At 37.0% G+C, this 9232-nt stretch overlaps 1 long non-coding RNA gene across 1 annotated transcript; it reads left to right on the top strand.

Annotated features, from left to right (window-relative positions):
* The first annotated feature begins 107 nt into the window (after positions 1–107).
* LOC125610552 lies at positions 108–8393 on the top strand. Its single transcript, XR_007340546.1, has 2 exons — positions 108–310; positions 832–8393. It is a non-coding gene; the product is annotated as an uncharacterized LOC125610552 (long non-coding RNA).
* The last annotated feature ends 839 nt before the right edge of the window (positions 8394–9232 follow it).

The following is a 9232-nucleotide window of genomic DNA, read 5'->3' as shown; positions in this document are numbered from 1 at the left end:
CCCGCCGCGGACGCGCTTCCTGCGACTTCCGGGGTAGTTGCTTAGCAACTGCGAGAAGGGGCGGAGCCGTGCCGTGAACTCCCGGGGACTGGGCGGAACACAACGAAGCGCGCTTCCGACTTCGTTCCCGAGCGCTTGCGTCCGGCCGGCGCTTTCTCGCCTGTCAGTCTACTTTCCTTAATATTTTTCGGCTGCAGTCTGGAGTTCACTCTGCTGCACACTTGAAGGCGCTGTAGACTGCCCTAACGAGCAGCGATGACTTACCGGTTCCTAATTCAGCAAGGAAAACGTCCTTTGGATGTTTGATCAGGTGAACATTCGGCCTCACCTGCCTAGTGGTAGTCAAATTCTCTCCTCCCTGTCAAGGACTGAATAGCACATGGCCTTCACAGCATTGGTATTGGGAGCAAAGAGCACCCTGAAAACTTAGAATCCAACTGGAGACCATTAATCCTTCTTTATTCAACTGGGATTTATTTAAACATCTGTCATATCCCGAGTACTTTTATGCATTCGGGATATGAAAGCAAAAAGAAATAGGCCCAGTCATTGTGAATCTCACAATCTAATGGGCAAAAGAAAGATGTAAACAGACAATAACATGTAATTTTTGGTGGAGTTTTGAGGAAGTGTTATAAGAGGAAGGTGGGGTGGGTTTGAAGGGGGAATATTCTGTTGGTGTCTACTGTGCGCACTATGCAAATGTTGGAGCTCAGAAAATATATCCTCCAAATATGCTGCTTTGGCGTGTTAATTCTTTTCAGCCAAAGGCACTTGAAAAAACAGCAGGTGCAAGAAGATCACTCTTACCTTCCTTTCTCTTTCTGAAAGGAAGAAACAATCCTCATGTGAAAGATGCCTTCCCTGGAAAGAAGTCTTACCACCAGAGACAAGGAGTCAAGGCCCAGAGAAGTCTGTACAAACAGACCTTTTAAAACTAACCCACACCTTCCTAGTTCCTTTTCCAAAACTTCCACTCTTTGTTCAGTCTAGTATATAAACTCGGATGCTTATTCAGGTCTTCATTTTCCTTCATTTTCTTTGGTAGACACCCATGTACATGTAAAATTTTATTTAAAATTTGCACATTTTTCTCCTGTTAATCTCTTTTATATCAATTTAATTCTTAGGCCCAGCTAGAAACTCAAGAGAGAAATTTTTTTCTGCCCCAGAATGTATTCCATATGAAATCTCATTTATCTCTCTGTAAAATTAGTAATTACTATGTTATACCAAAGAAAACATATGTAATGACTAAATTCATCCTCTATTAAATGGAATACCAGATTCTAAACCTTGCATTTGTTGTTCTAATACTCTTTTTAATGCAAAATTTTGCACTAAAAATCCCTAACTCTATCTTTAACAAGAGTTGAACAGTGCCATTTCAGCTGAGTCTTGAGGAGGACTTACTTCCAAGTAGAACTTGGACCAGAAAGGACCACAAGTAAAGGTAAGTACCAAGTCATAGACATTTGAACTATCATTATTTATGTCAGCATCGTAATACAGGGTTGAAGTTTGGGAGAAATTACAAAAGATGGTTATGGGATAGTATCTAGACAATCAATTTACATAGGCTTCAGCCAGATTCAGATGGAACATGTACTTTTAATAAGTGTTGAATGAATGAATGGATGAATGAAGGCAAGAGAGATCCATAACCCAAACTCAGATTTGACTATTTTCAAAGCTCATTTTCCATTCATGGAAGGTAAGGATAAATAACAGAGATCTTCAGGAGCGACCAGAAAGAAATACAAGCCTATCCATTTATAAACTATTTCCAACTCCAACTGAAATGGGACTCACATTTGTGTAATTTTACTTCTGCTAGATATCTCAGAGATCAAGATCAGAGGTCACTGTAATAACAATGGCTTTGTTCTATCTTTTAAGAGATTTTCAGCTTGTTTTTTTAATATTTATATTTAATATTTATAGGACATAGAATATATAGTTGGTGTTTTTTATGGATTGTATGTTATTTTGTATAATCTGTAGAGCTTTCTGGGAAGGTGTTGCTTTTGTTTTATAGAGGAAATAATTGAGGACCAGGGAAACAGGCTGAGTTTTCTCATGTCACTCAACTATTAGGTGGCTAATAAGTTTTAAAATCAGGTCCACTGCATTAATAGTGCAAACTTTTATTTTTATACCATCTTTCTGTCTCCTGGGAGCTGTTCTGTAGCTCCTAACACGGATGACTATCCCTTTCCTGAGATTTCCTCAGGATACTTCTCAGCACCCTTTTTCAACCTACCTGATCATCCCTTTTGAACATTCTCTATGGTTTTATCTTCTGTTCACCCTCTAAATAATGTTCCCTAGGGTTCTGACTTTGGCCCTCTTTATGCTGTATATGCTTTTACTATTTATATTATCCTCTCTCGGATCTACTATTACAGAGTGAACAGTAAGTAGTAAATTTGCACTGTGTGTTTAAATAGTAGGTATGTTAATAATAGAAGTATTATACATTTTCATTATTCATAGTACACATGCTACAAAGTCACAGGAAACACTGAACTACTGAGTACAGGAACATTGTTGTTATGGGAAATACATGGTGAGGGTTCCTATGAGCTTCTGGTTACATTTTCAGCAGATCAATATATAACCACATTTAATATATACTGTTGATTCATTGACATTGAACACACAGCCAATAGCACTACAACTCATTCCAGAAGGAAGATAATCTAACACTCATTGTGCTTTCTCATTAAAGCATATCCACATGGGAACTTTAGATAGCACTTCAGCACTATACTTATGGGCCATTTAAAAAATATTTTATTAGTTGTTGATGGATCTTTGTTTATTTATATGTGGTGCTGAGAATCCAACCCAGTGCCTCACACATGCTAGGTAAGCACTGTACCACTGAGCCACAACCCCAGTCCCTTGTGAGCCATTTTGAATAGTAAAACCACCAAAGGAAAGCACAAAGATATTAAAAACATGGCACTAAATAGATTACTAAAAAAGACATTTGTTTCTAGTTTAACTAAGAGCTGAAGCAAAAAGGCAGACCATCAGCTTCTTTGACCTCAGCTGGAAACATGTTCATTTGATGACTCACAGTTTTTGCTTCTCTGGGCATGTCTGTGAATGACCACAAAAGCACTGCAAATACTGATTGTGAATGACAAATTTTAAAAATGTTAGCAGTAGGCAAATTTGCTAATATCAAAACTGCAAATGATGTGGATTGACTGCATCTAGGATCCCCAAATCTATTTATCCAGTACCCAGTTGTTTATTCCAGATATATATTTTTAATTGTCTTTCCAACTGATATTTTCATTTGGATGTCTCAGAAACATTTCATTTAAAACCCAAACCTCTCTTTCTAAAACTGCTACTTTTTCATTCTATCATTTCTTTTATCATCATCTAACTTCAGCTAGAAACCAGAGCCATTTTTAAATCTGTTTTTTATTTAACCTCACAGTTAATAAATCTTTGGATTTCTTCACCAAAATATCTCCTGACTATGTCTTCTCCTTTTCATCCTTACCTCCATGGACAGAACCCACATTCTTACAGTTTCTCACCTAGGCTGTCACACTTGATTCACCACATGCCTCTGCCTCCACTCTGCCTTCCCTATTGATTGCAGCATGATGTCTCAAAAGCACAAAGATGACCATGTTGTTCCTCTGACCAAACCCCCACGACACAGAGGAAGACAAACACTAACTCCTTCTTATGGAATATAGAACTCTTCCTAATTTGTAGACTTTTAATTTTTCCAGCATCACCTCATTCTCTCCCCACGTACATTAGCTATCTCTGGCCACTCATCACTTTTCATATATACCATGTCCTTTTGCCCCTCAAAATTCCTTGGCATGGAATTTTCTTACCCTCCTTTTACCCAATAAACACATTTTCATCCTGCAGGATCATTCATTTGAATGTGACTTTCCTATACAACTAGAGAACTCTGCACTTAGTACTTTCATGAAGGATTTTTTATTTTATTATTACCTGATGTCTCTAGACTACGACATCCTCTATCTCCAATGCTTGGTCTTAATAGAAACTTGATAATATGCCCTGATTATCTCCCATCCCCACCCCACAGTCACAAATGTGCTTATTTTCAATGCTTAATATATTTCGATTTGAATTTCATATGTAAATGGATTTTCTCCAATCCACTTGGTTATCTGTTTCCAACTTTAAAATTCACAGGATATAGGATGTAATTAATACACCTGAATTGCAGTAGAATTTCTCAGCAATGTGTTCACTGATTGTGGTGCCTAAGCAGGAATGAACTTCTCCTGGGTGGGTGAAATTACTCCTCTCCAAGCCTGAAAGAGCCAGAAAGAGCCCAAAGGGGACTTATAGTTGAATTAGAAAGGCTTGTTTTACTATTTTATTAAACATTCATTGTGTGAAATTTCAGTAAGTATGAAAACTTAAACCTTAATTGTAACAATTTTTATCAGTAACCTACCAAATTTTACCAATGCTACAGGGTATGAAAAACAAATATCTTTTTTCTCATCCTCTGAATCTAAGCGCATGCAAATAATACTTGTAAAATCTAAAGTTAAATTTGCTACCATAAAAAAGCACTATGGGAACAAAGAAGGTAAAATGAATTCAAGTTGAGGGGACTTGAGGTACCAGAAAGGGTGGCATCAGAACTAACCATTAAAGGATTAGGAGATTTTCAGCAGATGAAGATGATGCAAGGACCTACCAGACAGAGGGGACAGGGCACAGATTCAAAGGGGAGAATGTACAGGGCATGTTTGGAGAATGACGAGAAGAACTAAAGGTTCTAAGCAGTGAAATAAGAGGTCAGAAACAATCGAGAAGGATCATAAATGCAATGCTAAGGAGTTTGGCCTTTATTTCTAGAAACCATCGTGAAAAATCGAATATTTTTGTTGAGAAGATGATAATATCTGACCATATGTTAATAATGGATTAGATGGATTGGGAAAGTGTGAGACTGGAAGTCAGAGGGGCACCAGCAAAACATTCTGAGATATCTTCTAGGTGGAAGGTATGAGACTGAAAAATAGAAGTGGCAGAGGGTCTTATAATTTGGATATGAGTGACCTGCAAAAATGCATGTGTTGATGCAGGAATGTTTGAAAGTGAAATGATTGAACTGTGAGACCTGTAACCTAATCAGTTTATCCTAGTTTGAGTGGACTGACTGGGTGGTAACTGTAGGCAGGTGGGGCATGGCTAGGGGAGCAGGTCTTTGGGGGATTGCCCTGGTTGGGCTCATCTTCCCTGAGGCCCTTTTCTCTCTCTCTCTTTCTGACTTCTGGCCACATGAGGTGAACTACTTTCTTCTACCATGCTTTCCACCTCATATCAGACCCAGAGAAATACGGATCAGCTGACCATGGACTAAATCTCTGAAATCATGGGCCAAAATGAACTTTTCCTCCTCTAAGTTGTTCTTGTCAGGTATTTTGGTCACAGTGATGAAGAGCTGCCTAAAACAGTGGGGATGAAGGCGAGATGTGGATTCAGGGTTTCAGCTCAATTGGACCAGGTTTACTCCTGAATTATTGTATGTGAAGATATTTTTTGTCTTTGGCTCTATGAATGTTCTCTTTGAATCTCTAGTCTTTACATCTTGTTTTTACAATAATTAAGTCTGTCTATGTTGTTATCTACTTCTGATCTGTAGAGCTTTGGTTGATTAATAATGTTGCCTATACATCCCTGCATAATTTATCCCCTTGTACCATACCGTACCACTTCATTTAATTCATTAGTATACTTTTATCCTAATTTGCATAGAGGCCTATTAATTTCTTCTATTTATAATTTCAACGTAATATTAAGATTTTTTTCTATGTTTAGAGTGTAGATATTTAAGATAGCACTCTGGCCGTTTTCTTCCCCATAGAGAGACACCAGAGAAATTGAGATGGTTTCATTGTTTATGAATGAATAATTTTTTATAAGTTTCAACCAATGCATCCCAAATTTGTTTATTATTTTTGCTTCTGCTTAAATGAACAAAAGTAGTCTGTGGCCTTATAGTAGGTGTGTTTGAGTCAATCTGAATTTATTTAAATACTTTTCTTATAAGCTTTATTCTATGGTTATTGCTAAGAATTATAAATAATACAGAGAAAAATCTTAAAATTTCTGTAGTAGAGGAGGTTATCACTCTAACAATAATGGATTAAGCTTCAGAATACCAGGAAGTGTTATTTTCATTTTAAGGGGCCCAGAAAATCTTGATATTTTACTTGAACTTTGAAGTGTTTGGTGTTCATCCAAAAATTAAACAACTATTTCTAGGACAATTTGACTGAATATACTAGAATGTTTATTTTATATCTGATGTTTAGTAGTGTGGGAGATACCAGAAAGTAACATGCTAACTCCACTTTACTAGGTTTTCACTTGATGCAAATGATAGGTTCTAAAGACTCTTTACAATATGGCTATCAAGTTATCTAAGAAAAATCTGGGTCTATAGATGTTGCAGTATTGCTAACATTACTGATTATAATTGTGATGCATTATTCTATACTGACTATAATTGTGATACATATTATTCTACATTTAAGAAATGTAAAATAACAGTAAATTGTACTTGTGTTATATATAGTTATTAAATGAAACACTCCTTTCTTTCCCTTTCTCTCTCTCTCTCTCTCTCTCTCCTCTCTCTCTCTCTCTCTCTCTCTCTCTCTCTCTCTCTCTTTGCAAATTGTGTGAGAATAAAGTGCTTTACCTTTCAATCTGAGAGACCATTTATTTTGGGTTCCCAATTCTTCACAACTGCTTTCTCTAATCCCATTGTCATAAGGCTTAGTTCTGCTCCAGCTCTTGTGCAAATATTGAATCTGGCAGGTAGACTTTGTACCAGTCTCAGCCTTTAACTTTTAGTGAAGCTTGGAATGAAGACATCTCCCTGGAAGTGGATATCAATGTTGAAGCAGAGCCTCCTTCACTTCAAGATACCAACCCCAGGCACCAGTGTGTATCCCTGATGCTGTGTGCCACATTGACTCTGTCCATATGGCTGGCAATTGTCCTTTCCATTTATTCTGCTTCATAATTCTGTGTCTGTCTTTAACTGAGACTCCCCTTCAAACACATTTTGTCTTGCTGCTACCAGCCTTGTGCCTGTGCTTTTTAAAAAGGTCTATACTCTGACCTCTGAGTTCCCAACTCACTGAGACTGCTATTGTCTACTTGATCTCTGTTTCTTTTATGTAACACTGAGTTAGGGGAGTCATTAGGTGAATAGTCAGTAAATGTAGATCGGCACACCTGTGTTCGCCCCTTCTAAGACATCTGCTTTGAACAGTCTTCTGTCCTGCAATTAGGAGATTAGTATTTGGTAGTCATCATTGGGTCTCTGTGACCAAGACATCTGGCAAGAACAATGTAAAGGAGGAAAAGTTTATTTGGAGCTCATGGTTTTAAAGTTCTCTGTCCATAGATGGCTGACTTCATTGCTCTAGACCCAAAGTGAAGCAGCACATCATGGAGAAAGGGAATAGCCAAGGAAAACAACTCACCTCATACAAGCCAGGAAGCTGAAGTGGGAGAAGGCTTGTGGCCACAAGGAAGATGAACCCTTACATGGCATGCCCCCAGTGACCCACCTCCCCTAGTCATGCCTTACCTGCCTACAGTTACTACCCAGTTACTCTATTCAAACTAGGACGGACTATCAGATTATAGCTCTTGTAATCTAATTATTTTACCTTTGAATATTCCTCATTAACACAAGAGCTTTGGAGGGGGACACCGCATATTTAACCATAACGGTATTATATAACCTATTCTGACATCACTGGAATACCTATAATTTAATAAAACCTCTACCAATGTCTTTTGGAATTTTGCATTAATGTTCATGAATAAAGTAGCCTATAATTTTCTATTCTTGTAAATTACTTGTTAAGTTTCAGGATCAATTTTATTATGATCTCATCAAATTGATAGGGAGGTACTTCTCCTTTTTCAGTCCTGGGATGAGCTGGATTATAGTGTCAGTGTCATTATTCCCTTTTTAAATGTTGGGTAGAATTTACTGGTAAAGGTATTTGGGTCTATATTTTCCCTGAGAAAAGTTATCAAGTTACAAATCAGTTTAGTTAAGAGTAATAACTTCCTTAAATTTTCTATTCTCAAGTCAGTTTTATACTTTTTCAATTTTTAATTTAAGTTTCAAATTTATTTACATAAGATGATGTGTTAATCAGCTTTCCATTATTGTACCAAGTCCCTGAGATATCACCTTATAAAGAGAAAAGGTTTACTTTGGTTCATAGTTTTGGAGGCTTCAGTCTATGATCATTTGGCCCTATAGCTTTAGGCCTGTGACAGCACATCAAGGTGGAAGAGTGTGGCAAAGCGAAACCATTCACTTCATGGCCAGGGAGCTAAAACAAAAGGAGGAAGAGATGAGGTCCCATAATCCTCTTCAGAGTCCTACCTCTCATGACCTAAAATGCTCCCTATAGGCCCTGCCTCTTAAGGTGTCCACTGCCTACCAATAGGGCTGAACTGAGGACCAAGCCTTTAACATCTTGGCCTTAGGAGGACATTCCAGATTGGAACTATACCAGATGGGCATAATGTTCTCTTATGACTTTATATTATATGTAAGAACTATAACAATACCTTTAAAAAAAATTCTTGACTTTTATTAATACTATCTTTTTTCTATTTTACCTAATTAATTTCATTGGGACTTCATAAATCTTTTTTCTTTTTGAAGAACCAACTTTGGGTTTTGCTATTCTCTCTTTTGTGTGTTTGATTTCTATTTTACTAATATCTATTTTTTTCTTTCTTCCACCTTCTTTGAGTCTAATTTCCTATTTTCTTAACTTCATTTGGTAGAGGTTTTATTAAATTTTCAGCTATTCTTGTTTTCTCTTCTATGCATTCCCTTTTAAGAATGGACCAGCTTAAAATCTATGTGAAAGATAAATAAAATAAAATTGAATTTTATTTAAGCCATCAGATTTATTTTTCTCTTTTAAATAAAACAGTCTTAAAAAAAACTGGGAGGACTGAGTCTCACATATAAGAATGAAGACAAAGCAACACCTATAACATGTAGAGTAGAAGATACAAATTCCATAGAGTTTGGAACTCCCTGGAAAATGGAATCGTGAGAACATGACCACTTTTCCTTCCCCTCTCAGAGTGTTCATAAAATCTAGAAAAGTGCATTTAACTCTACAGAGTTTATGGAGTTTAGAACAACTCA

Source organism: Marmota marmota, unplaced genomic scaffold, assembly GCF_001458135.2.
Source record: "Marmota marmota marmota unplaced genomic scaffold, marMar, whole genome shotgun sequence".
NCBI lineage: Eukaryota > Metazoa > Chordata > Mammalia > Rodentia > Sciuridae > Marmota > Marmota marmota.
Note: the sequence above shows the minus strand (reverse complement) of the source record. Positions and strands in the feature narration are given on the sequence as shown.